The sequence below is a fragment of the Cuculus canorus genome, chromosome 22 (genome assembly GCF_017976375.1).
Source record: "Cuculus canorus isolate bCucCan1 chromosome 22, bCucCan1.pri, whole genome shotgun sequence".
Taxonomy (NCBI): domain Eukaryota; kingdom Metazoa; phylum Chordata; class Aves; order Cuculiformes; family Cuculidae; genus Cuculus; species Cuculus canorus.
The window spans coordinates 5,712,198-5,734,469 of NC_071422.1; positions in this window are offsets into that span (position 1 = coordinate 5,712,198).

A 22,272-nucleotide genomic window follows, 5' to 3' on the forward strand; every position below is an offset into this window, starting at 1 on the left:
ATGCAATATGGAGTTACCTCCCAAAAGGAAGAACCTCACACCAATATCAACCGAAATTAAGCAGATCAGGTGTTTTTCCTACAGTCAGAGCAGTGTTAAATCGCCTCACTCTGTCTAAACTTGATTTAAAACCTGCATTTTTTGAAGTCCTAAGTTAGATGAGGTTGACTGTAGGAATAGAACTATAGTGCTTCCATGTTCTGGGCGCATGGAAATCACCGAGCAATGGTTTGGTCCGTCCTTTGCAAGGCATTTTCTTCTCTGGTTTTGTCCCTTTAAAGCACATTTAATGTTCTGTAGGTCAGTTTGTGCCTTTGGTTTCTTTTCTCAAGTTGAAGGAGTTATTTCACGTGTGATGTGGGAAGAAGCCTGTGTTGAGGGTGATCACAGTGACAGCACCTGAAATGGCTCAGGTGGAGAAGTGGAGGAATTTTTACCGTAGTTTGCTTTTCTAAAGCATGTCTGTGTTTCGGCTGTTTCTGATCTTATTTCTTCAAAGCACTAAGTGCCAGTTTGAAAGCTATCGAAGTTAGTGGAATTCCACTCTTTGCTAACTTGAGATGCTAAATGATGTCGTATCTCTGCTTGGCTCCTCAAGGTGGGATTTCATGCTATGAGAACTGTGCTGACGAGGACACAGCTCTGCAGCCAGATCCATCCCTCCCAGAAATCAGCTTCTATTCTTCGCTTGCGTTCCGTGACGTGGGATCCCGTGGTAATGTATGAACTTGGCTTTGTTGGTGGTGTGGGCTTCGGATTCCCTCTCTAATTAGAGGGTTACAGATAGAGCAGAATCAACGAAATTGAGACGTAAACTAATTTAACTCTCTGTTAAATGAGCAGAGTTGCATTGATGGAGCTGTACGGTGTCAGAAGCATTATTGTGCTGCACTATTGAATCCTCGTTCTTGTGGGACTTCCATACGTTGGATTTGTGTAACTCTGGGGATATTTTTACAGAAACTCTGAAAGTAATTATGGTGTAATTATTACAGAATCCTCTGTTTATTGTGAGGTTCTGAATGGGCAGACTGAATTCCTGAAAATCATAAAAATCTCATAAGGGAGACCTTATTGCTCTCTACAACTGCCTGAAAGGAGGTTGTGGAGAGGAGGGAGCTGGGCTCTTCTCCCAAGTGACAGGGGACAGGACAAGAGGGAATGGCCTGAAGCTCCGTCAGGGGAGGTTCAGGTTGGATATCAGAAAAAAATTCTTCACAGTAAGAGTCACTGTGTACTGGAACAGCTGCCCAGGGAGGGGGTGGAGTCACCTTCCCTGGAGGTGTTTAAGGAACGGGTGGATGAAGTGCTGAGGGACATGGTTTAGGGAGTGTTAGGAATGGTTGGACTCGATGATCCAATGGGTCCTTTCCAACCTTGTGATTCTGTGATTCTGTGATTCTTGGGCTGGGAAATATGAATTAAATTACATCTGATGTTGAGGTTTTTTCATTGTTGTTGTGTTTCTGGTTGGTTGCTCGCTTGGTTTTGCCCCTTAAACTCTCCTGAGTACAGCTGTCGAAGGGAAGTGCGTGGCTCTCTTGTTCTGCATTAGTATGTCAGTGCTGGCGAGGAATTTGGAGCCAGACAGCCAAACTTGCTTTGCCCGTTTCTCACAATGAGTGAAAATCAGATATGAAAGCTCAAGGACTGTGGCAGTAAATAAGTACTTAATCCCATGTAAGTACATAAAAAACACATCTTGATGTACAGAATACATCAAGCACACAAGAAATAATTGCGTTCAGACAGATTGCTTCCCAGACATGGATGATCTCCACGCCTTTTGTTCGTGTTGCGCGTGCGTGGTCATTTTGATCTGCTTTAGGAAGAATTGAAATCTGATTTATTTGCAATCCTTATATATTCCATGTTTTTGATTTGTGCTATCACCAGTAACGTTCCTGATAGAATTGCTTAGTGAACTAACCAGTTGTTAATGAGCTCACAAGCCACTTGGAAGAGAAAACCAACGCCATTCCGATGTTTATAATGGACAAGCCTTGTGGTGGGTGGCAGGTTAAGATTTAAGCTGATATTTTCAAAACTAGTTTTATGCGTAGGTTTTATGATATTCCTCCTTGCTGAGGCTGCTGACCTTGCACAAGCGGAATCCCTTTCTGGCTGGTAACCCGAGTTCGTATCCGGCATTTTAATGAGAAGGAAGGTGCCCGTGGTGACCGCTGGAGCTTGCTGACAGCAATCTTCTGTCAGGCTCCCGGTCTCTTGCCATCCTGAACTCTGTTTAAACACATTTGTTGCTTGTATGAAGCCTGTAGGAAGAGCAGCTTCCTAATTTATTTTCTTCATATCTTTCTTTAATTTTTTTTTTAAGGTTTGCAAAATCTATGGAGGGTTTTTTTTTTTGTAGCTAAAGTGAGAGATGCCATAAAAATGCAAACCCTGGTTTTACTCTAAACTGCATAGTTCGGTTATCGATTGCCAATCCCAATTATTGTATCAGAATTTTAAACAGGAAGGCCACAGTTCTGTTAAGCAGATTGAGCTGATTTTGGGGCGTGGAGGAAGACTTAAAGTGGCTTTTTGGCTGGACCAAATAACTGGTCTTTGTTAGAATCTTAGAATACTTTGGGTTGAAAAGGGACCTTAAAGATAGTTAGGAAGAGGATTAGGAATTTGTTAGGAATTAGACGCTAAAGACAGCTGTACTGCAGTATGACCCACGTGTTTCAAGGTTGCTGTAGTTCATTCATAATTAGAAAAACATCTTATGGTACTATAGGTTCCCGTTCATCTTTCTGTGTCTTTCCTCTGCTGAGGTTGTTCGAAGCTCACTGATCCTCCTGGAGGAGTAACTGCCTGCCTGTAAATACAATAGGTATTTTAGAAACCAGTACCTCAGAAACTGAGATTGGTTGTACCGTTGGTACACGGCTTCTTTATTTGTCAAGAAAATGATGCAGTAGTATAAGAGTGGTACTTAGGAAGTCAGAAAATACCCATTTTTAATGACTTGGTGTGTAGTGTGCGTTGGCATTTGAAAATCTAAATATATAATCCTTTTCACCAGCCCTTTAATAAAAGAAGTGGCGTCCGAAGCTCATGGTTATGATTCCCATTTCATCTGCAGGGTGTTAGGCTTTCTTCCTTCAGTATAAACTGTAACGCAGAGGTCGTGGGGATTAAATAAGATATTTAAAAAGGATAATGATGCAGATAAAAATGTGACACAACCCTACTATTTTACAATCTAAAATTTTTTACTAATGTGATGAATCGAGAACTGTGTTTGTTAGAAGATGGAGGTCTTTGACCTTTCTTTGACTTGATTAACTGCGAGCGAGATGGTAATTTTAAAATTGATGGGACTGGTATTGAATTGCTTCCAATGCTTTGTTTATAATTAAAGAGTAACACTTGTAATGGGTACTTTAATCAGCCCAACCTAAAAATCTCTTATGGTACCTTTTTAACCATCACTTCAAATATCGGTACTTGTGTGGCAGGAAACTACGTATTTTATTTTGCCACCTGTGGACATATTTGTTTGGTTGTTGAATTGGTGGAGACTTTGCCCAAGACCAAAGTGAAAGAAGCAAGTTGAGGACAGAAGATTCTAAACTAAGGGCTTAGTATTAGCAGGCAGAATGTTCAGCTGCCTCTCCAGAAGGGTTTGGCTGTCTTCTGTCGTGGATTATGTTTGCAAATCATGTATGGTTACCTGGGGAGGCTGAAAAGTTCAGGTGTAGTCTGTGTAATATCAGAAGTAAATTCCTTTTGAATGGTGACTATCTCATGTTTATGCTGTCGCCTGTTAAAGCTGATGCACCTTAATGATGTTTCGTGGGTGGTACTTCAACTCTCCTGAAATTGCCTGGATGGGTCTGTTACGTCTCCAAGTACGGATACGCTTTCCTGTTGTGTACGTGGGGTGATTGTGAAGGATCAGGTTCAGCTGTGCTTCTGATTGCAGATTGGTGATACCCTTTTAGAACCATGGAATGGTTTGGGTTGGAAGGGACCTTAAAGCCCATCCAATTCCACCCCCTACCATGGGCAGGGACACCTCCCCCTGGATCAGGGGCTCCAAGCCCCATCCAACCTGGCCTGGAACCCCTCCAGGGATGGGGCAGCCACCACTGCTCTGGGCAACCTGTGTTTCCCCACCCTTATAGGAAAACATTTCTTCCTAAGATCTCATCTCCATCTCCCCACTTTCAGCTGAAAACTGTTCTCCCTCATCCTCTCCGTGCCCTCCCTTTTCCAGAGCCCCTCCCCAGCTTTCCTGTCTTGCCTGGTGCTCTCAAGTAGTGAGAGCCTTGATGAGTGGGAGGTTGAGAGGTGCCATTGCAGCAGTTGCACGCTGTGATTCAACAAACGATCTTCGTAGGCAACCGGACAGGCTCCTTTCGCTGTAGGTCTTCATCTCCTCCCTCATAAGAATGCACTGACTGCAGCGTGTTTGCCTTTACGGCTCTCCTGGAGGAGCCATCTCGCCACCTCTGCTCCATCTTCAGTCACCCCTCCTCGGTTGTGAGGAAAGTTGTTAAAAAGAATGTTTCTCCCTCTGCTGTTACAATCCACTTAGTGACACGAGAAATGTCACTCAGGATGATTAACATTTTAAAGCAGTAAATCTTGAAGGTCAGCCTGAAACGGAGGACAGGGAATGCTCATGGCTCTCCTTCCCTGCCTGCCTCCCATGAGGAAATGTATTGCATGAAAGCAGTGTTGGCAAGGTAATAACGACTCCTTGCTTTTCCATTGCTTTTCCATCAATAAAAAAGGTAGAAATTATTTTGGATGCATTTTATGTCAATATAAAATAAAGAAGTATCTTTATCCTACAGAAAATGCTCTGCTTTGACTTATTGCTGTGTTCTCAGGGCAGAGCTGCTGCTTAAACCAATGCACCTTCCCCTGACGCAGCGTCAAATTGCTCTTCAGAACTTGTTAATTAAACTATTGAAATGATACGGTAAACACACAGAACACCCAATAACATAGGAACAGGGAATTTTCTTCGAGTAGATGATGTCCCTTCTATAAAACCACGCTATTACAGGAACTTTCCTCCCTCTTCACACCGTTTTCTTGCTAAGTGCGTTCTGATGCCACATTGAAACATGAAATAAGTAGAATCCGGCAGCCACCGAGGGCTATTTATATGCTAATCCCTCTCTCCCAAGCTGAAGGAGGCACCTAGAGCCCATTCCTGCTCCTAATGATGACTGTGCTTTAACATCTACGGAAAAAAGAAAAGTATTTTTCCTTAAGAAAACAACTCGGTTTCTATAAGATGAAATGTAATTATCTATTATCAGATGTCCTTTAAAAATGGAAGGCTATTTAAGCTGCTAAAAATATTGAAGCCCTAATTCCACCATAATAGCATTTTAATTTCTGTAAATCACAGCTCTATTGTTACAGGACGTTTTGCTGTAGGAATGTGCAGAACAGGTCCATTTTAGCTTTGTGGAGAAGCATTTCCCTTTCTTTTAGACATTCAATTAAATCTTTGCAATCCCCGAACCTTTGGTGACACAAAATTTTCCTTACTAAGGGAGAAAACAATGGCCATTAGCATCTAAAAGAATTTGTTTTAAAAAGTAGTTAAAGTTTAATTGCTTTACTGTTCTCATCGGAATATTTTTTGGCTGTTGGCTTACTCGTTTACTTTGGAAAGTTAGTTTAATTCGCTACTATTTTCCATTTAAAATACTTCATTAAATCGTGGGATAAAGTTGACGTAAATGCCTGCTGTAACTGCGGCTGTGAAATGATCATTTAAAGAGTGATGGCAGTGGCAGCTGTACGCAAGGGTCACTGTTTTCTGTTATTGTCAACTCAATTAACTTTCCTATTTAAAATTGCTTATTTATCAACATCTTTACCTTTATTTTACTGAGAGTTGTCCCTGCCCATAGCAGGATGGGGGTGGATGGGCTCTGAGGTCCCTTCCAACCCAAATGATTCTACGATAGTGTGATTATATGAGATTTTTTTCCCAGTATTTATTAGTGTAGGGATTTTTTGGTATTGTCCAACAGTTTATCAGCCCTAGAGCTGAGCCTTTATGGCAATTTAATGCCGAAATTTGGAAAACAATGATATACGAAGCGAATTCCCCTTCTGATTGTCCAATTTGAATTTTATATGGGATTAAGATCTCTAATTTTTGGTAGTCGGTACTGCTTTAGCGTATAATGCTGTGTTTAACATGTTATTTGCTCTGAGTTTTCTCTTTCTGGATTTTTCGCTTTTAATCAGAATAAGGTGGAAAATATTGCTGGGTTACTAGTAATGCGTAGTGGAATTCGAAACCTCCTGTGGTGGCCTGAAAATCGTATTATTGCGATTACGCAATGAAACAAAATTGAGCTGTGTGAGATTTGGTTTTGATATTGAGAAGTGTATCAATGAAAACTTTGTCAGGACTCTACGGGTCGTATATAATGAATAATAATAATAACATTAGGAAAGGAAGAACAGCAAAAAACACCCGGAACTTTTACATTTGGGACAAATTCTGCTACCTGTGGTGGAAAAAACAGTGTGGGGAATTACACTGATGTGAAATCTGTGGCTAGTGAAGAAGTTTCAGCTTCAAGATTTTTTTTGTTTTAGAGTTTTAGGAATGAAGTGAAGAACGTTCAACACTAACCCCGTGATTTCTTTGTCCAGTAAGTGAATTTATCTTGTACGTTTCTTTATTCTGACTCTCTGTTCACTTTTCACTGAGGTTTCAGAGTTTCCTTTGCTCAGTAGAGCGTCTTCTCCGAGTTAAATTCATGGTTTTTAAAGAGTCAACTACACTGATTGTCTTCAGGCCATTGTTGGGCTTTGATCTCTGTGGTAATAGTAGGAGCTGAACCAAAATGTCTTTATAGCTGCTCTTAATTTGTGTGTTTATGGCAGTAGGAAAGCCAAAGCTCCCAAGAGGAGTTGAGTCTGTTCTGGTCAGATTTCTGTCCAAACTTGTGTATTTTCTTTACAGTATCGTGCATAACTCAGATATGGAATTAAAGGTATCTTGAAATCCATCGTTGAAAACCACCAAACTGATTTCTGATACCGGGGAGGGCAGGGATAGGACAAAGGGAAAAAAGGCTTAAAGATGAAAGAGGAGAGATTTAGGTGACGTCTTAGGAAGAAATGATTTCCTGTGAGGGTGGAGAACCAGATGAGTGCGACTCGCAGATTGTCTTCTGTGAAGTTGCCTCCAGACAGTGACGATCTCTCTTTTTTGTTTTTAATTCAATCAACAACCTTTGTTAACTTCAAGCTAAAAGAAGAGTCAACTTTCTAAACAGAATGTATGTATTCTAGCTCTGCAGGGTGTGGAATTAGTACTGTCTGATTTACAGGATATAATAAACAGAATACAGCGTAATACATACACGGAACAGTTATAATTCAATTAAACTCCGGTTATGCCAGCACTGAGAAGAACAGCGTAGCAGGCCCGGACAGGCATGTAGCTGTATGAAACAACCTATTTAAGGTAAATCAACTCCTACTTAAATGACTGTAATAAGCATTCCTCAAGCGGCTCTACCCCTGGGGGTGTCATTTGTCACAGTGTAATAGAAAATTGTAATGAATAATAACACCTGACTGTTCTGCAGGAGCTTGCGTGTGTTAGGGGAAATGCAAATAGTGCACCTGAGTAAAAAGATGAGTGTTGTAGCGGTAGGGTTTGGGTTTTCTCTGCCTTTACCTCTCTCCACCCCTTTAAGAACTCCAGGTCTGTGATGTGTGCAGAGTGCACATGCAAGAGAACCGGGTGATCAGGCCCAGTCAACACGGGTTTACAAAAGGCAGATCTTGGCAAACTAACCTGATCACCTTCTATGACAAAATGACTCCTGGATGGGGGAAAGGCTGTGGATGGAGTCTTCTTGGACTTCAGTAAAGCCTTTGACACAGTTTCTCACAGCATTCTGCTTCAGAAACTGTCAGCCTCTGGCCTGGACAGGCGCACACTCTCCTGGGTTGAAAACTGGTTGGATGGCCGGGCCCAGAGAGTGGTGGTCAATGGAGTTCACTCCAGCTGGAGGTCGGTCACAAGTGGAGTTCCTCAGGGCTCGGTGCTGGGTGCAGCCCTGTTCAATGTCTCTATCAATGACCTGGATGAAGGCATTGAGTGCACCCTCAGCAAGTTTGCAGATGACACTAAGCTGGGAGGAAGTGTGGATCTGCTGGAGGGTAGGGAGGCTCTGCAAAGGGATCTGAACAGGCTGGACCGCTGGGCCGAGACCAATGGGATGAGGTTCAACAAGGCCAAATGCCAGGTCCTGCACTTGGGGCACAACAACCCTGTGCGGTGCTACAGACTGGGGGAAGAGTGGCTGGAGAGCTGCCCGGAGGAGAAGGACCTGGGGGTAATGGTTGACGGTGGCTGAACATGAGCCAGCAGTGTGCCCAGGTGGCCAAGAAGGCCAAAGGCGTCTTGGCTTGGATCAGAAATGGGGTCACCAGCAGGTCCAGGGAGGTTATTCTCCCTCTGTACTCGGCACTGGTGAGACCGCACCTCGAGTACTGTGTTCAGTTCTGGGCCCCTCACCACAAGAAGGATGTTGAGGCTCTGGAGCGTGTCCAGAGAAGAGCAATGAAGCGGGATTTGGAGTTGCTGTTCCCTTGAGTGCTGATGGCTCATTTTCAGCGTGTTTTAGCAGCAGGTGCTCTTGTCCCTGCACCTCTTGTGTCAGACACCTGAGACCACACCTTCTCTGTGCTTCTCTTGTGGAGATATCCACAGAGCTGATCTTGATAGAGTTGCTTATCTTTGACAGCAGGAAATGAAAGAGTTTAAAAGAGATGTTAGAGGGGTTTGGATGCCGCCTTCATTATCTTGTTGTCCAGGGATCTCTTTTATCCTTCATGGACAGCTTTAAGAGTCCGAGAAATGAAGTTCTTATCTCCAGGGCTGGGCTGTCCTTCTCTTCTGGGCTTCTTTACTTTGCTTACACGAGTGTGCATCTTAAGTGCACAGTGAGAACTGCATATGTGTCTTGGGAAAGTTAATATAATTTCATGCTATGAAGACTAATTGGTATAATAATTAAGGAATGAGATTTTGGAACTATTGGAAGGGACCACCACAACCACTTCCTGGAAACTGGCTCCGGTTTGTTGCGTTCTGAATTAAACAGAGTACCTGCAAGTAGGTTTTTATGGGGTTTTTGATTTGATATAAGAATTCACATTAACACTCTAGAACCGTAGCAGCTGAGTGAACTTTTGCATGACCACAGCTTCTGCTTTCTTGTAGGTGTAATGGCCATCCCATCCTCCAAGGTGGGCTAATGATGTTCACGTAGTTATTATTCCATTAGTAAGACCGTTACAACCATTGAAGAGCAGAAATTTATTTTAAGGAGCAAATATCACTTACAAGTGGGCTGTTCCAGCTGAATAAGCGTATTTCTTGACTTAAGTTCATAAACCACATCTACTGGTTAATACTTTAATTTTGATGATGAATGAAAAGTGTGAGCCATTAACAAGCCCTTTAAAAGCTACTGACTACAGTAATACCTTCTGTAAATGGAAATAGCACTTTTTAATCAAGTCTTTAAGGTTATATACTCACTACTAAGTGCTGCTTTGTCCATTAATAGGGAGTCTTAATTCTGTGCCGTAACGAAAGGTAAAAGTAAGATGATTTCAAATGGCTAATTAAGGTATTTTGTAGGCGGTTATTGAAGTTGAATGGATGTGAAGCTACCCTTTTTTTATTATTTTTTGTATTTTTTCATTTTGATCTTAAATGGGGGCCGCTCTGCTTAGATTGCATCGGGTGGAATTTAACGAGCAGGAGTGAAGTGGTAAGGAATACTTTTCATATCTTGCTTGGAAGGCCTTTACTTCGAGAAGTTTAGAAAGAAAGAGAGTTGTCATCGCAACGTGTCTTGGTCAAAATGATCCTGGTGCTGGAAAGTTTCTCATTATTTAGGGTTTAATTGCTTTAAAATGACGGTTGTAATAAAACAGACTTGAGATTATGTATCCATACTATCAGATTATGTATTTCTAAAGAATTTTGGGGGGGCACCCACTAGAAAAATTTAGATGTAAATGAGTTAAATATGTTTTACAGCAAGGGGTTGGAACAGACACGACTCAGCGTTACAAGTGATGGGTCATTATCACAGCGTGGCGATAATGACAATTTAAAGACATGTTATCTTTGTGATGAGGTTCTCAGAAGTTCAGAGAAGCAATGGCCCTGTTTAATGCTGGGGTTAATAATAAATAATTGATTATATTGAAACTCATTTGCCGATTTTTGGTTGACTTAAAGCTGCAGTTCACAGTAATCCTCACCTTTAGTGGAAGGTGGAAGTTCAGTACCGGTATGCTTTAAAAAAAGGGGAAAAAATGGTAACACAACCCCTTTTAGTAGTTCCTAAAAGACAGAATTTGCCTAAAAGTCTTTACTCCTTAGTTCCAATTTGTGATTTACACCCTCGTGACAGAAATCAGTGTGTGGCGTGGCAGAGGTGAGGCTACTGTGTTTGCAAAGAGTGGAAAATGGCAATCTGGGAGCTCTTCTCTTATTTTTAAAGAGCTGCATAAGGGGAGAGTGAATAAGAACGTGAACGTTTTGACTCATTATGCTACTAAGAGAAAAATTGCAGATGAATGATGTTCTACTTTTGCAAAACTAGCTTTATATACCACACCTGTGATACCCAGCGACTTAAAAGATTAGCTTGGTATTAAGTTACGATAGTCCTCGTGTGTGTATATATATATATGTGTGTGTGTGTGTATATATATACATATATTCTTCATAATACACCTTTTCTGTTATTACGGGTGTTTCATGTTACTTAATGATAGAATGTCCTGAATTGGAAGGGCACCCTCAACTATATATATATATAGTATATATAGTGTATACACTATATATACTATATATATATATATATATATATATACATACACTATATATATATAGTATATATATATAGTTTCACTTTGACGTCTAGTTCAAGCTTCATTCATCTTATGATTAAAGTAGATTCAGAGGAGATGGGACAGTACCAATGGTTAAATGTACCCAAACTGGATGAAATGTATATGTCGCTCTCTGAAATTACCCAGGTTTCTGCTCTTAGTAAGCAGTTTTTACATAATTATGTTTAAGCGTAAATATTTATAGTATATAATGCAAGGTAACAGAATTTAAGCCTTTTTTTCTTCTGTCCCTCTTAAAACAGCTGTGATGCCACTACTTTTAAATACAGAGTTGTTTTCCCTTTGTTATAAAAGGTGATAGATGAGCTTTTTCTTCAAATAGTTGAAGGGTTGGACTTGATGATCCAAGAGGTCTTTTCCAACCGAATGATTCTATGATTCTCCTTCGGTCGAGATCAGTGTGAAATGTGGCCGAACGCGTGAGGATACAGGAGACTGCAGCAAGCAACGCCGTCATCTTTAAGCTGTCACGTGAGTTAGCCGTTGTTTATTGAGCATAAACGGGCAAATGGAAGGTGGAACCTGTTGTGCCAACACAGGATGACATCCTGCCGTTGTGTTAGTGCACCTTTAAGATCTGTTATCGGAATTATAAGTAACAAACAGTGGTCTCATAACATTACTTCTAAACAATACAATATATTATTGTCTATATTCAAGCGTCCCTCCAAACTTAAAGCTTTTCCTTCCCCTCTCCCTACCAGACGCGCGAGCTCCTGGGCCCATATATTATTCATTACAATCAAATAAGACACAGTGGTGGCTCAGTAAACTTGCTTTTCATATACGAATTGGTTTTATTGAGTAACGCGCAGTGCAGACCCAAGCTTCCAGCAGCCGGGGCTGAAATGAGCAATTCTCTCATTGTAATAATGTGCCTCTGTCATCTCCTTATTATCAGCATGATAAAAGATGAAATATTCACAGATGCTGCCCTCCTAACCTGATCACAGCTTGATATTTGAGCTTTGGAAATGAGTTTTATAAGCTTTAATATACTCTTTGGCGGAGTGACCCCTGAAATTAAACATTATTACAGAGCGGATATTTAAAAAGCCGGGGCCGCAAATTACATCAAAATGAAAATATTAAGGAGTATTACGACCATACCAAGTGGGAACTCAGAGCTGTTGAAACTGCGGATGCGCATCGGTGTCAGAAACATCAGAAAAAATAATAACGGTGCAGGCACCTTGACTTCAGTTATTTTATACGTGAGGCTAAACTGAATTACTCAAATGGGATTTTTTCCTATAGGATGTTTTTTCCAGAAGGAAAAGGCACCTTATTCTCAACTTTATCCGTAGCGCTCTTCATGGTTCTTTTAATATGCACTTTGTTTCTTATCTGTGCAAACACCAATAAAAAAAATACTTAAGCGTAATGAAAGCAAAGATGACGCTTAAAAAAAGAATCCACCGTCGTCGCTAGATGAAATATTTTGCTTCCGTTTCCATCACTGTTCTGGTGGACAGGTTTCTACCAAAGCCTGGGACAGGAAGAGCTAAGGAAGTTTCCTAAATGTACATTCCTCTCTTTTCACAACATATATTATAGATCTTTCAACCCAAATATTGTGTTGTTAAAGTTCAATAGCAAATTTTAACCCCCTGTAAAGGAGGAAGCACATGCGATTCAATAATTTACACACGGTATGAGTTGAAAGAAATAGCAAATCTTTCTTTACGCTAGTAACTCCAGCTTACCAAAGAAACTGGTTCTTGTATTTGATCTTTAAAACAATAGAAAATGCCTGGAAAAGTAGTTTTACAAGAAATCAGACTTGATATTCCGTTGTTCTCCATTTATTTAGAGAGTTACGTAGAGTTAACGTGTCATCGTGAGGGAATTCTTCCTAATGTTCAGTCTAAATCTGCCCCTCTCCAGTTTAAACCTATTGTCCCTCATCCTATCCCCACAAGCCTTTGTGAACAGCCCCTCTCCAGCTTTCCTGGAGCCCCTTCAGGTACTAGGGGGTTGCTGTAAGCTCTCCTCAGAGCCTTCACTTCTCCAGGCTGAACAACCCCAACTCTCTCAGCCTGTCCTCATATGGGGGGTTCTCCAGCCCTCGGATCATCTTTGTAGCCTCCTCTGGACCCGTTCCAACAGCTCCATCTCCTTCTTATATTGAGAATTCCAGAACTGGCCCCAATCTTCCAGCTGAGGTCTCCCCAGAGAGGAACAGAGGGGCAGAATCCCCTCCCTCCCTGCTGCCCACGCTGCTTTGGATGCAGCCCAGGACACGGTTGGTTTCTGGGCTGTGAGCCCACGTTGCCGGCTCATGTTGAGCTTCTCATCAACCATCGCCCCAAGTCCTTCTCCTCAGGGCTGCTCTCAATCACATCCTCCCCCATCCTATACTGAAAATGGGAAATGCCCCATCCCAGGTGTAGGATCTTGCGTTTGTCCTTTGTCCCTAGGATGCTTCAGCAAAATAGATTGCATTGCTGAGCTCCTGAAATGAAATTAATATCCTGTTTTTACAGGTCGATTCTTCCATGAGGATGCAATCCCTTGATGTTCTGCCATTGCTGGAGGTGTTCAAGGCCAGGTTGGATGGGCCTTGGGCAGCTGATCCAGTAGGAGGTGTCCCTTCCCACGGCAAAGGGGTTGGAACTGGATGATCTTTAAGGTCCCTTCCAACCCAAACTATTCTATGATTCTATGTTTGCTACAGGTGTTATATATGAAGTTCTGAGGAGAGTACAAGGTAGCAAATGATTGCTTTCTTCTCTGTTAAACTTCACCAAATCACCTTCAAAACAACTACTTTTTTTGTCGCAAAACTGACGAATATCCGGTGAGGGTCAGGAATACGTTATTTTGGGGGGGCTTGGTTGCTTTGGGATTGGGTTCTGTGTGTTGTGCCCCACCCCAAGCTGAACTATTATTTAGTGCAGTAACATATCTGGAGTTGAACACCCAAACTGCTTCTTTGTGATGAAGCGTTTGGAGGTCATAGTTGTGGTCCTGGACCTTCTCTCTCTCCTGTGAATTCAGTGGTGGGTGTGCTCATTAGGGCTCTAAGGTAACACTAGTAGATTGGCAGGTGATTATTCCTCTCTTGAGAGAATCTAGAGCTAAAAGTTCGTCTCTCCAGGAAATTATTTTGATCGTAATATATTGGCTGACTCTTGACGTGTACTTGAGAGAGAGACTTAGAGGAAATTGCATTTGATTTGGTTTCAAGCACAGCAGAAATCAGAGTTCAGAGTGTGCTTTGGTTGCTTTTGGCAATGATGTTGTTTCTTGGCCGCCAATTAGACTCATCAAATCTTGGAATGGATTATGACATTTAACGTACAAGCCAATACTCAAATGTCAAACTTTGTGCTATATGCAATTCTCTTTCATTTGTATCATCAATAGAACGCGATTGACAAAACATTCTAACCTGAAAACTTTGCGATTTCTGTCGTGACGGAATCTTGAGGTTCTATACATGGAAATTATTGTGAATATTGAAATGTGGTATTTCCTGCTTGACATCCTTGTTTGATAGATATAGAATGCCAAAAAAGATGAATTACAAAAAAAAGAGAATAGATCATTTAGGTATGTTTTATTAAGTCTGTTTAGATACGCATAAATTAAAGAGGAACTCTTACAGAACTGACACGTTAGTGGTTGAGTTTCTCCTGATTTCTGTGATCGTTAGACAGCTCTCTGAGGGCAACAGAAGACTGGAACATGAATTCACTGCAAGTTGTGCAATGAGACGCCGCTCAGTGGATTTGTGAGATAGAGGCGGTGGCAGGGAAATGTTTTTTTTCTTCCTGTGATGGAAATGAGAACTGTGTTGTTATTTTTGTTGCTGTTTAGTTGGCTATTTTTGTTTGTTTCATGACCTCGTGAAGTTCCTGGTGACCTTAGTATGCCAGTCTTAGCGTGTGAGCTGCGTCCTTATATTCTCAACTCATAATTAATGATGCCTTTAAGGCCATTATTTAATTTGTATTTACATCTTGGCTTTCTAAATCTGTCTGCCTACTGAAATGCGCACAGCTTTCAGCCTGTAGATAGTTTTGAGTTACGTATCTCGGGAAGTTTGGCCATCACCAAGTCAATGTGATTGTAATATTCTCTGCACTGATTTAGCCAAAGCTTTTGCTAAATTGAACTCAGCAGGAACAAGTCCAGTGACCTCATAAATAGTGGAAATGATTGCAAATTGGAATTCATATATGTTCCTGTCGCAGTGGGTAACTGTATCCCCCACAAAGGAAGCAATCATCTCTTTCAGATTTCTGTTTGCCCTTTCATTCAGATATGTTTGAAGATAATGTAGAGAGGGAGATCTTGCAGTGTCTGACCAAAATGTTACCAGAAACCTAAAATAAACGTCCTGTATCCAACAGTACTTAAAAATGTGGGCTTCAAACGTTGCCCGTACTGCAGAGAACTCAGGGCATGGTGGGTTGGCTGAGTTTTGCACTTTCTGGCATTTGTACTTGTCTTTTTATCAGAAATATGATTTCCTTTGGTTTTCCTTACTACTCTGATCTGAATTCTTGTTAGTATTCATTGTTTGGTATTGAAACCATGGAGATTCATCTGCAGTTTTCCTTCGGTAACTTTCTATACAGTTCTCATCGTTCGAGTGAGTGCTTTCTTTGCCGGTCTGATGAAAGTTGAACGTGTAATTACTCTTTTTGTATTAAGAATTCTTGCCTCAACTTCTGTGTACGAAACAGGAATCCAGTTCTTATTCTTTTCTGCTTTGTCTCAGTGAGAATGAAGCTACGTAGAAGTTATGATTATAGACACACTGAGCTTCTTTATAAAAGTAAAAAGACACATAGCCTCGTATCCTGGCTGTGGAACCACACAGTGATACATCCTTGGGGAAAGCAGAGAAGTGATGTTTTGCCCAGTGTACTTTCTCTTCTTTTGACGTTGGTTTTTGGTCTTCTGAGAAAGCAGTTGCTCCTGGATTTTTGTGTATACTAACAGTGACCTTTGTGAGAGCAAGAAGAAACCTGGCACACAACGGATAATATTTGTCAAAGGCAATCATATGTTAGCTTTCCCCTCCTAATTTTTAGACCAAGAATTAAAAGGATAGAATTGTTCAGGATGGAGTAGACTTAGGACCTCTTATACTTGTTTCAGCTCCTGCACAGACTTTAGATGTACATATATTCACATTTTAGTTGTGTTTTTTGTGGCACCGGGAGTAGCCAGGCAACTCAGATTCTGTAGGTAAGATCAACTCAAGCCCTTGCTGCAAATAAAGAGGTGTATTTAAGGTGTTTGGTTTTCCACATCATGCTTACCTACACGTACTTAGAGGTGTAAGCGAGTCTTAGAGATGAACGTGATCTCCCTGCTGGCGTCTTGCCCAGTGTCTGTGTGGAAATGCAGCTAAATCTAAATGCCGTAAAGTCAATATTGCCTGTGCTGAGCAGCTCGTTCTTCAGCTGTACAGCTCCAGGTATGTCTGCTACTGTATACCTGTCTGGCCACAATTCCTGGGAATACTTTTATGTTCTTAGAACTGTTTTTTTTTGGTGGTTGGGGGGTGTATTTTGGACCATATTCTTTTCTTGCTCCAGGAGATAGTGACCTCCAGTGGCAGGAGTCCCTTGGAATAGAAACTCCTGACTTCAGAAACTATCCAAGAAGTTGTTTTAGATGTTTTTTTTTCTCTTTTCCTAAGCTGCAGGGAATCACATATATTGAATATGTGATATATCACATATGTTGAATATGTGATACATATCACATATGTTGAAAGAAGAGTGAATAAAAGAAATATTATTGCTGCAAACTGGAGATGACAAAGTGTGTGTTAGAATGGTGAACTCTCAGCATATGATCGAGGGCAGGGTCAGGTTTACAGATCATTCCTTTTGTAGGTGCAGACGTGCTCCTGGTAGAGTGGCCACTGAGATCCCTCCACTCGTATAACTCCTATCGGAGAAAGCCCAGAACAAGGCACTGGTAGGGAAGCAGCGCAAGCAATTAGATGTTAGACAGGTACAGCTCTCGGGGCTGCGAAGAGGCGATAATAACAGTGTGAGGTGCTTCTAGGACTCAGGGGATGAGTCGGAAGCAGGATGTACTGCATCTCTAGCTAGCAAGCTGCGGAAGGGAAGGAAAGAGACGGCAAAGCAGAGCTCAAATAGAGAGAAGTCACGACCGAGGGTGAGCTACTGAATAGTAGAAGTGTATAGCAAAGAGAAGGAAAGTGAAGTGTATGCGTAACCTAAAGAACAAACTGTTTCTCATCACATTGCATAAGAATTGCAGTTGACATTGTGCTCTTTTCTGTTCCTTTCTGCTGCGCTGCTCTCAAGTTCAGGAAAGCATTTGTATAAATCTGCTTATCAGTGTGCCGTTCACTGCAGGCACAGTCTCTCTCCTGTCTCTGCTTTGCTAGTCCGTCGTGCTTGGATGTGTGTGTTTGGACAATGGCATTTCTTTTTCGTGTTTTTTTGGCAATTTAGTTAAGTCATCTGTCTTTGTGAATTGTCTTGAGTAGCATCTTTAATTGGGATTTACTTGATATTGCCCTTACGTTTATTTAATTGCATCACTGGGAGAATTTTGCAGTTGTGTAATGGGAAGAGTAAGAAAAGTTTAATTAAACCCTGAATTTGTTTGCATATCTACTCATAAGGTAGTTGATTAATAGTTTATTTCTGAGGTGTCGTTATCTTAAATATATTATTTCTTCTTCTTCTTTTACTCATCTACCTCTCTTTTTCCTTTTTCTCCCCTTACCAAATGATTTGGCATATGGCTGAAAACATTTTGTACTTCAGTATTCGTGATCTGTGCGGGAGACCCCATTATATCCAACATAAAATGGTGTTACCGGCATATTTTATGGTTGTCTGCGAAAGTGCTGTGATACTTTAATTGCAATCTAGCTATTAATGAGAAAGAGCTATAATCTTGTAGGGATGAGCAATACATTTGGTACTTTGAACCCGAGCAGTACATTGCTTCAAATGTATGTACTCCTCTGTACTGTTAGTGAGAAGATGAATCTTACTACTTAAATCTTTGTTTCCTTACACCGTAGAACTCGGAAACACTGTGTGTTTAAAGTCATGGGGCCACAGTCAGATCTTGCCTTTCTGTGTTGGGTTATAATACTTAAAGGAAGTCTTGGAACATCTAATTTATTTGTTACTTTGAGGATTCAGGTATTTTTACCCCATGTATTTCTTTTTGCACATCGTCGTTACATGTAGAGATTAGCTGGAGGGGAAAAGATGTCAGAATACCTATGCCCAAATCAACTGACTTGGATTGATAGCTCAGACCTCAAGAATATTTCTGCCAGTCCAGCTGTCACTTTCTTCTTTAGCATCCCAGATGTATCTAGGGAAGAGCTCAAAGCAGTTTAAACATCTAAAACAACAGATATGCTTGTTCTTCACTTCTTGACTGTATTGCAGGATACCTTTTTCCGAGAGGTTCTCTTCTGTCGTACTTGGAAAGAAGCACCGGTTGTCAGGTTGTTCTGTGGGTGATTGGTGGTGGCAGGCAGATGTTTTGCAACTGTAAGATCCAGCACGCTTGCTAGGGAGCCCGGTTTTTACTGAAGAAGGGACAAAAAGCTGGTAGGAGCTTGCTAAATCACTAATGGTTTTTATCTCCTTGTTCGTGTTACTGATTTGTGTCATCCGTTGGTCTCTGTTTTGGTGCTCTTCACTGTGTCGTGCAGTATCTGAATTTTATCTCTTGGAAATGATAAAGTGATGCCTCTTATTCTCAGGTGACTTTGCTGACAGTGATGTTTGAAGAAACGCATTGAAGAGATTCGTCTGAGGCTTTTGAGAAAAAAAAACAGCCCAGAGTTCTACTTTATAACAACATCTGCCACTGGGTAGCTGCTTTGCCCGAAATCACCCATTTTCTTACTCATTTATGAGCGGGAACCCTGTGAATGCGTTGCAGTTCAGAACTCCCATAGCGCTGCTTACGTGGCATCTATGCTTGAATTCACAGCCTTTATTTTCTGTCTCTCGGAGTTTGCTCTGATTATCCCAGAGGCAGGTAGAGGGGGAAATAATGCCTTGCCTGGTGCTGAACTAGGCAAGTTGCTTGGAGAGGCTCCAAGGTCAGTAGGTAGAAAGAGTATTTTTGCTTTCAGAGCCTGATTATGTCTGAAAGGGATGGGGCTGCTCGGCGGAACCCTAGAACCAGGGTGTGAACTGTCTGCATCCCGGCTAATTATTCTTGTGGCTTTTGGGGTAGCCTTGCTGTGCGTTCAGAAGTTACCCTCTGGGTGTGTTCTTTCTGCTTTTGGTGGTTAATGAATAAGCTTGTAGAATGTTCAACGTAAAAAGAAAAAGACAAGAAATCATCAATTAAGCTCGGTAAGTTTAAGCTAGCACCGGTCTGGGTGTTTATGGACTGCCTTGGCAGAGTTCCTTATGTGGCACTGCTGTTGAAAGCCAAGGGAAAAGTAAAGTATAGTGTATGTAAATAAAGTCAGCAAATCGTAGAGTAGGTGGGGTTGGAAGGGACTTTAAAGCCCATCCAGTTCCACCCCTTGCCATGGGCAGGGACACCTCCCACTGGATCAGGGGCTCTGAGCCCCATCCAACGTGGCCTGGAACACCTCCAGGGATGGGGCAGCTACAGCTTCTCTGGGCAACCTGGGCCAGGGCCTCACCGCTCTCATGGTGAAGGAATTCCTCCTTATGTCCAGTCTAAATCTGCCCCTCTCCAGTTTATCCCCATTGCCCCTCGTCCCATCCCCACAAGCCTTTGTGAACAGCCCCTCTCCAGCTTTCCTGGAGCCCCTTCAGGTACTGGAAGGTCACATCTAGGAAAGCAATGCAGAGTATAATTTGAAGACATTCTTTAAGCTGAGGAACATCCTGATGTTTGCGTTGGCATTTGAGAGCCAAATTAAAGCTCCTGAAGGCTTTAATACAGTTGGGGTGTCTTGGCTGAATAATTGGTAGAGCTAAATAGACGCTGCTTGTGTGCTGTAGGTCTCCCCCAGGCCAGGACCCCAGCAACGCCGTGGTGAAAATCCCATCTGCATCTGGAGTAACCATCCAGAAATTAAGCAGCCAATCACTTTGCTACTGGATATTTTAATGAAAATGGTGATGCTGTGTTGGAGAGGCAAGGTCCTCTCATTCTCGCATTTGAAGTCGTAGCATGTTGGTTTACACTAGGAGGTGCTTGGTCCTTTATCATCCTGGTAAGAAAGGCACTCGGACTCTGTAGGTTGTCATTTAAAATGTTATTTATGTTCCTTTTACTGTGTTAGCTCTAATAGCATGGATAATCTTGCACCTTTTTAGATGCTGGGAGCAACGTAGCGTCAAACAGAACTCTGACCCACATGCAGCACGCCAGGCAGACCTCATCCATGAGCAGAAATTCTCACCTTTTGGTCGGTTGAGCTGTTCTATGATTTTCTCAAAAGGAAACAATTCCGTTTATCGCTTGGTTTCTTCCCACCTCAGACAGAGCAGGTATCGTGTTAGTCCACAGCTTCAGCTGTAACTGAGGATGATGAAACTCATTTGAGATATTTAAGATCTCTCCAGGTATTAATGGTGTTTTAGCGAGATTCCATGTCTCCGGCGTGAAGGAGTAGGGCACTGCTGGCAGCAGCAGGATTGGAATAACGCCTTTCCAGACTGATGGACTGTGAAAGAAACTGTTTGTCTACATTTCTGGAGACGCTGGTCCTGGCTTACTGCAGAATTCGGTGCTTTAGCTGGAACATTCCTTGTCTTGTCCGGAAGCACAGACTGTTTTGTTACCGTGTGTTAGGAATTTGGGTGACAAATATTGTAAAGCAAGAACTCTCTGAGCTCACTGCATGTGTTGTCAAATATAAACATAGAAGGATAGTGGAGGATTTTAAGGTTTTGCAAAAGCTGCCGCTGTCCGTGTGTTTCTTCTCGCCTCCAGCAGCAGGGATTGAACAGAGCGTTTCCCTTTCCCTGTCGTTGGGAAAAGCTCCTGGAGGTGGAGCTCTTTAACAAACACATGGTTCAAGGATGCTGATGTATCACTTCCCTCCAACTAAGGCAGGAACAACACTGCTGAGATTCAGAGCAAGTGATAGCAGTTTCCACTGTGTACTGGCCGTGGCAGAGGCAAAGGGATTGGGTTTTTTTTCCTTAAAATGCATTTGGAACTGGCTAATGACGTAGGAACTTGATCCTTGGTGACCAAGAGCTGCTTAGGGTAGCCTTCAGGCCAGTGTGTTAAGATTTCTCGTCATAGCTGCGTGAACTGCTGCTTGTGAAAAAATCATGCGAAAGGCAAAGATCTGTGTGCGTGGTGTGATGTTCAGACATCCAGTCACGAGTGATTCCTTACGTAGCTCTGTTGGAACAGGTCCAGAGGAGGCTACAAAGATGATCCGAGGGCTGGAGGACAGGCTGAGAGGGTTGGGGTTGTTCAGCCTGGAGAAGAGAAGGCTCCCAGGAGACCTTAGAGCAGTTTCCAGTGCCTGAAGGGGCTCCAGGAAAGCTGGAGAGGGGCTGTTCACAAAGGCTTGTGGGGATGGGACGAGGGGCAATGGGTATAAACTGGAGAGGGGCAGATTTAGACTGGACATAAGGAGGAGTTTTTTCCCCATGAGAGTGGTGAGACACTGGCCCAGGTTGCCCAGAGCAGTGGTGGCTGCCCCATCCCTGGAGGTGTTCCAGGCTAGGTTGGATGGGGCTTGGAGCCCCTGATCCAGTGGGAGGTGTCCCTGCCCATGGCAGAGGGGTTGGAACTGGATGATCTTTAAGGTCCCTTCCAACCCAAACTATTCTGTGATTCTATGATTCAAATCTGGCATTTAGTGCTCCATGTCAATGCAACCTGGAATTGAATATTCCACAAGTGCTTCCATTCTGTTTTTTTTAAGGCGCTGCTTTGGTTTTCTTAATCATTTTTGTTGGTCTGTAAAACCTGAAAGGAAGTGGCATCTGCTGTAGTTATTTACCCCAAGTCCTCTATCTGCCAGTAATGTCACTACCTCTCCGTTGTCATAGCTGGATTTATTTCTGGCCTGTTGGCATATGCTGATACAGCAAGAACTTCTGTACCAGTCCCTTCCACAGTTGGTGTTTTGACCACGAGTGCGGGCTGAGACAGTTACCAGTTACGAACAGACTTGTAATCCATACAAAAAACGAGCCAGGAACCCTAGTTAATTACACCTCCAGCCTGATCAGTCGTGCTGCATAGTCTGCTGGAGGTCTTTTGACTTTTAAGGGCATCAGGGGTCCAAATTTGGGTGTCTAAAATTACATAGTCTGCTACATCTCACTGTGTTTCTCGTCTCCGTAATAAAGGAGTCCCTATCCCGGCAGCACATGATCGAATTCTATCTTTGGGTGCAAT